Source organism: Myotis brandtii, unplaced genomic scaffold (assembly GCF_000412655.1).
Source record: "Myotis brandtii unplaced genomic scaffold, ASM41265v1 scaffold1875, whole genome shotgun sequence".
In the NCBI taxonomy this organism is placed as follows: Eukaryota; Metazoa; Chordata; class Mammalia; order Chiroptera; family Vespertilionidae; genus Myotis; species Myotis brandtii.
The window spans coordinates 145,854-152,165 of record NW_005356961.1 but is presented as its reverse complement, the minus strand read 5'-3'; the positions used below and the strand labels follow the sequence as shown (position 1 = coordinate 152,165).

At 44.8% G+C, this 6,312-nt stretch overlaps 1 protein-coding gene and 1 long non-coding RNA gene across 3 annotated transcripts in view; one reads left to right on the top strand and one right to left on the bottom strand.

The window, feature by feature from the left end:
- LOC106725797 overlaps positions 1–6,312 on the bottom strand; it is a 17,516-nt gene that overhangs the window by 9,409 nt on the left and 1,795 nt on the right. The gene's annotated exons all lie outside the window — the stretch shown is intronic.
- Positions 5,780–6,312, top strand: part of WDR45 (WD repeat domain 45) — a 7,000-nt gene continuing 6,467 nt past the window's right edge. For both annotated transcript variants that reach the window (XM_014538251.1, XM_005864523.2), the window contains exon 1: positions 5,780–5,911. The gene's annotated coding sequence lies outside the window, so the exon portion shown is untranslated. The remainder of the gene's footprint in view (positions 5,912–6,312) is intronic.

Genomic DNA, 6,312 nt, shown 5'->3' with positions numbered 1-6,312 from the left:
CGTTTGTTGATTCGTTGATGATAGCCATTCTGACAGGTGTGAGATGGTACCTCATTGTCATTTTGATTTGCACCTCTCAGATGATTAGTGACTTTGAGCATGTTTTCATATGTCTCTTGGCCTTTTGTATGTCCTCTTTGGAAAAGTGTTGATTTAAGTCCTTTGCCTATTTTTTTATTGAATTGTTTATCTCCCTTTTGTTAAGATATATGAGTTCCCTATAAATTTTGGAGATTAGGCCCTTATCGGAGATAACATTGACAAATATGTTCTCCCATGCAGTGGGCTTTCTTGTTGTTTTGTTGATGGTTTCTTTTGCTGTGCAGAAGCTTTTTATTTTGATGTCCCATTGTTTATTTTCTCTTTAGTTTCCAATGCCCTAGGAGCTGTATGGGTGAAGAAATTGCTTCGGCATATGTCTGAGATTTTGTTGCCTTTGGATTCCTCTAAGATTTTTATGGTTTCCTGTCTTACATTACTCAAAATTTATCCATTTTGAGTTTATTTTTGTGTATGGTGTAAGTTGGTTCCCTTTCTTTCTAAAAAAAAATAAATAAAAGCTGAGAAGGGCTCTGTCTCAGGTAGAATTTGGTTGTTCCAGGTAACTGGATTCTCAAAAAGGTTATTGTCAAAAAATCCTCAAACTTTTCTGTTTAACGGTCTGAGATACAAAAATCAATGAGGGAAGTCAGAGTTTAGGCACAATTTTTTTTTTCTTTTTAAAAAATTGTTATTGATTTGAGAGCGAGAGAGAGAGAAAACATCAATTTGTTATTCCACGTATTTATGCATTCATTGATTCTTATATGTGCCCTGACCAAGGATGAAACCCAAAACCTTGGCCTATCGGGATGACTCGAACCAACTGAGCTACCCAGCCAGGGTGGTACAATTGTTTCTAAATCATCCCCAGTCACTAAGTCATAGATGTAATAAGTAGGATTTGAGTTAGATCTAGGCCACTGGTACAAAGTCCTGATGGGTCAGAATATGGCACAGTGCTAGAGAACTTAAAACACCCCCAGAGCAGATAGTAAAGATAAGCTACTGTCCCCACTGCCAAGCAGAGGCAGACTGCTGTGTAGAGCCAAAGTGAGAATACTGGTAGCCATGCGCCTCCAAGGTAAGAGGTGATTATGAAACCTTCCAATATTTACTAACCCCAACATGAAGTACACTTGCACAGGCTGACTTTTTTGTCATTCCCTAATTAATTCCAGAACTCATCTGTTCTCAAGATTGGCCAAACAGGCTTGTTAAGGGAGGCAGCAGGCACAAACCCTACTCAGTTAATCCATCTCCAGTCATTGTGAGTGCATGCACTGCCCCTGGAATTCCAGGCTTGGTTGTATTTTTAATCCGGGGGAAGGGTTGGGATTCTAGAGCTTCCCAATTTGTCATGTCCAGTACTCAGCTTCCTCTGCTGTATGTGCTTCACCCAGTCAAGAAGGCCTATTCCTTTCTCCAAATCATAATAAACCCATTTGGTAACACCCTCGGGAAGGGCCCGGATCTCCCTGGGGAAAGGCACTGGTCCCCTGTGTCTGCCCTGCAACATGGCATAACCTGGCAGTTTTGGACAATACCTTCAACTCCTCCATGCACCATGATACTTAAAATAGATCTTTCATCAGATTCCGATTTCCTGGAGTTGACATTTCTCCCAAGCCTGTCTTTGAAAACGGGGCCTAAAGTTATTGAGTACTGCCTTGTGTTCAGAATGCCTAGCCTACTCTGCCTCAGCCTTCACTCCTGCTCTCACAGAGCCTCAAGGTCACACACAGGTGAGAGCTTAGGGCCTCCTCAGTTCTTTTCTGGGTGTGCTTACAGCCTTGCACATGCACCTGCATCTGTCCTTCCAGATCCCCGGGAATATATCAGAACTTTTCTTAAAATTTTCATGTATTGATTAGAGAGAGAAAAACATTGATATGTTGTTCCACCTATTTTTGCATTCATTGGTTGATTTCTTGTATGTGCCCTGACTGGGGATTGAACCCAAAATCTTGGCATAGCTGGACAATGCTCTAACCAAAGGCCCTACCCAGCCAGGGCTTCAGAGCTGTTCAAATCCCCCTCTGGACATTCTATTCCCTAGCTCTTTCATGTTTATTGGTCAACCTCTTGTTTGCTCTAACTCTTATCACCTCGGCAGGCAACTGTGGAGTTAAACAATGACCACCAACTGTTTTGAAATGGCTATGCAAACAGTTCTGAGTCAGGTCAAAGATGAGCTCTGTAAGGGGAAGTGTCTGGGGAACTGCCATACAGGTGACAATTATCTGGGTCTCACACCCACTAGAATGGCTACTATTTTAAAAAAAAGTGTTGGTGAGGATGTGAGAAATTGGAACCTTTATGAACTATTGGTCGGAATATAAAATGGTGCAGCTGCTATGGAAAATAGTATGACATTTCCCCCCAAAATTAAAAAACAGAATTACTATTTAATCCATCAATTCCACTTCTGGATATATAGCCAGAAGAATTGGTTTTGCGCACCCATGCTCATAGCAGCATTATTCACAGTAGCCAAAAGGTGGAAGCAATCCAGTGTCCATCAGTGAATAAGCAAAGTGTGGCATATACAAAATAAACAAAGGGAAAATGTGGTAATACATGCAATGTTATTTACCTTTTAAAAGGAAGGAAATTCCAATAAAAAACTAAGTAAAAGGAAGGAAACTCTAACACATGCTGCAACACAGGTGAACCTTGAAGACATTTTGCTAAGTGGCATAAGCCAGTCACCAAAAGACAAATTTTTGTGATATCTAGAGTAGTCAAATTCATAAAAATGTAGAGGGTTCCCACAGTGACTGCAGCGCATGGTGACCCTAGGACATCCTGCTGGGGAGACACCGGCGGCCCCAGCACCAGGACACCCGTGTGCAGTGACACCTCCAGGGTGCATCCCTAGGCGGTGAAGGTGAGGCAGCTTCGGGAAGCAAAAGAAGAAAAGCTGGAACAGGAAGGCCTGCAAAAAGCCAGCCCCAGAGGAGTCCCCTCCAAGCCCAGAGACCCAGGCGGAGCAGCTGGCTCAGGAACTGGCCTGGTGCGAGGAGCAGCTAGAACTGGGCCTCAAGATGCAGAGACCCAGCCTGCGGGCTCTCAAGACAGCAGCCCACTCAGCCCACGTGCAGCCTGTAGGTGAGGCCACCAGAAAGAAGAGCCGAAGGGTCTGCAGGCCCCGCCTAGAAAGGGGAACCAAGGCCACCCTGGACATTCCAGATGAAGAGTTTAGGTTCAATTTCTTTTAGCCTCTCCTCCCATCTTGCAACTGCCCCCCTTCCCCCCACAGGGTGTAGGGGTTTGCCTGGAGTGCACTTAGAGGGATGTGGGTTTGGTCTGTGCCTGGAGGGTCAGTTAACCTGGTGCCATGGCTGCTGGGCAGATGTGAGGCCAGCATATTGAATACTGTCTGACAAGCACAAGGCCCCATTTGTAGGTTTTCAGATGAATGGTTCCTGCTGCTAGAAGAGGGAGGTCTATTTAAAAGGCTTCTGCAGTCAACTGGTGTCAGCATGTGGCAGGAACGTCTTGCTCAGTTTTCAGGGTTAGACTACGTGGCTGAGGGTGAGGGGGAAGCTGCATAATTGCACATTGGTGCTCACAGGAAAGGCATGCTGTTACACTGGATGGTGCTTAAGTAAAGAAAAAAATAGTAAAAATAAAAACAGAAAGAAACAAAACAATAAAAATGAAAAAAAAAGTAAAGTGGAATGATGGTTGCCAGGAGCTAGGGGAGAGGGAAATGGGAGTTGTTTCATGGGTATAGAGTTTTGCAAGATGAAGTTCTGGAGATTGGATGTAGAACAATGTAAATATCCTTAACACTACTGAACTTGTACACTTCAAAATAGTTAAGATGGTAAATTTTATGTAATGTGTATTTCATTACAATTAAAAGTACATGAGCCTAGCCAGTGTGGCTCAGTGGTTGAGCGTTGACCGATGAACCAAGTGGTCCCCGGTATGATTCATAGTCAAGGCACATGCCTGAGTTGCAGACTCTATCCCCAGTGGGGGGCGTGCAGGAGGCAGCTGATCAATGATTCTGTTTCATCGAGATTTCTCTTTCTCCCTCTCCCTTCCTCTCTGAAGCCAATAAAAATCTTTAAAAAAATAAAAAGTGAAAAAAAAGTGTACAATTAAATGTTTTTTTAGTGTACTTAGAGTTATACAACCATCACCACAATCAGTTTTAGAACACTTTCATAACCCTCAAAAGAAACCCCATACCTCTTTTCAGTCATTGCCCTTTTCTTCCTCCTCCTACCTCAGCCCCAGGCAACCACTAATCTACTTTTTGTCTCTATGGATTTGCCTATTCTACACACGTCATACAAATGAAGTCATACAATATGCAAGTGGCTTCTTTCACTTAGCATACTATTTTCAAGGCTCTTGCCATTGGTTGAGATGACAGAGTCAGGAGGGTATTTGAGCCAGGGAAATTCCAGAGATCTGTTTGGATGGTCTACATTTGAGATGCCTTATGAGACATCCATGTAAACATGTCAAACAGGCCATAGTATATATGAGTCTGGTGTTCAGGAGAGGTCTGGCATAAAAGCCCCAATCAGTGGATCTTCCAAAAAATATGCAATAATTAAGGCTATGATACAAGATGAAGTCACTTAAGGAGACAATATTGTCTACAAAATTAAGGGGGCCAGGATCATCCCAAGGATACTCTAATATTTGGAAATTGGATAAAGATGATTAGCCAGAGATGTCAGAAAAACCCAAGAGAGTTGAGAGCAAGAGACTGTGGAATGTGCTGGGCAATCACAGGAGAGGATAGGGAAGTAAATGTTGCTTTGGCAAGATTATTACTTATCTTGTTGATAAGTAATCTTGTTGATAAGTAATAATCTGGTTGAGCAGTCTCAGAGATATGGGAGTGACAGAAGCCAAACTGAATTAAGTTAAATATGATCTGGGACATGAAGAAATGTAGCATGAAGAAGGCCAGAAGACTGGCTTTGTTGAGGAGCATAGCAATGGAATCCTCCATGGATGATAACACAGTACATGAAACCATCTGGCCACCAGTAGGGGAACAGCTGAACAGTGCTACATTTATTCCATGGAATGCCATGAATCAGTTTAAAAGGATAAATAAAACAGATGTCCACTATATATAACTTTTGAAAGAGAGAGACAGACACATCGACTTGTTGTTCCACTTATTTATGCACTCATTGGTTGATTCTCGTATGTGTCCTAAACTGGGACTGAACCCTTAACCTTAGTGTAATGGGAGGACGCTATAATCAACTGAGCTACCTGGGGAGGGCAAAACACCAATTTTATTTTGTAAATAAAGAGCTGGGTGGGAAAATTCCATCCCTGTTTTCTCAAAGCCAAGGGTGGATAGTCTCAGCTGTCAAGGTCTCCAAGATCGCCTCCGCCCGTGGGTTCCCACCCTGTCTTCTCTCTAGGAGTCTGGGAGAACAAGGTATTAACAGAACGCGGCCACTCTAGCCCACCTCGGAGGTCCAAGTCTCGTTTGCCCAGAACGTTAACTCCTCTAGCTCTCCAAGCTGAACCAAAGTGGGAAATCCTCGGCCCTTTCTCACTTAGCCAGGGGAAGGCTCCCTCGCCCACCCCTCTTCATTTCCCTCAAACACTCATGATCACGCGAAGCTTCCTCCCCTCTCTGCGCCCTCCTAGGAGAACGCAGTTTTCATTCGCGTTGTTCCAAAACCCCAAAACCGGAACAAGGAGGGCTATGGCTTCACCCTCCAGCCAGGATGTGTCATTTCCGGTGCCAGGCTCCCTCCCCCGGAAGTGAGACCTGATGTAAACAAGGGAGCCGGGTGTCAAGGCCCTGGAGGTCAGAAAGCTGTGCCGCGGGCGGCACCCAGACCTGGGCCTAGGATCGGGAGGCGGGAGCGGAGGTCAGGTGAGTACTGGTGGCGGGGAGCTGGGACATAACTCCAGAACTGGTCGGAGTTTGCGGGGTGGGCTGGGAGGCCTTTTGAGCAAGGGTCTTGGTGGTTGACGGGATCTGGGACAGCGATCTTTAATGGGTGCTTGGTGTTGGAAAGAGTATGAGTGCTATCATGGACATGAAGAAATGCTGGGGAGGGGGCGCTTTGTGCGATGCATCCCTGGGCAAGGTTCTTGGGTGGTGCGGATCTTTGAAATGGGAGTCCAAAAAAAGGGTGATCTTGGAAGGTGGAGCTGTCAAAAGAATGGGTCTTTGCGAGTAAGGTGGTACCGGGCAAGAAAGGAGGTTTGGGCTCTTGGGGGATGGAGAAGGGTATGCCTGGGCAAAGTTCCTGGGGAGATCAGGGTTTGAAG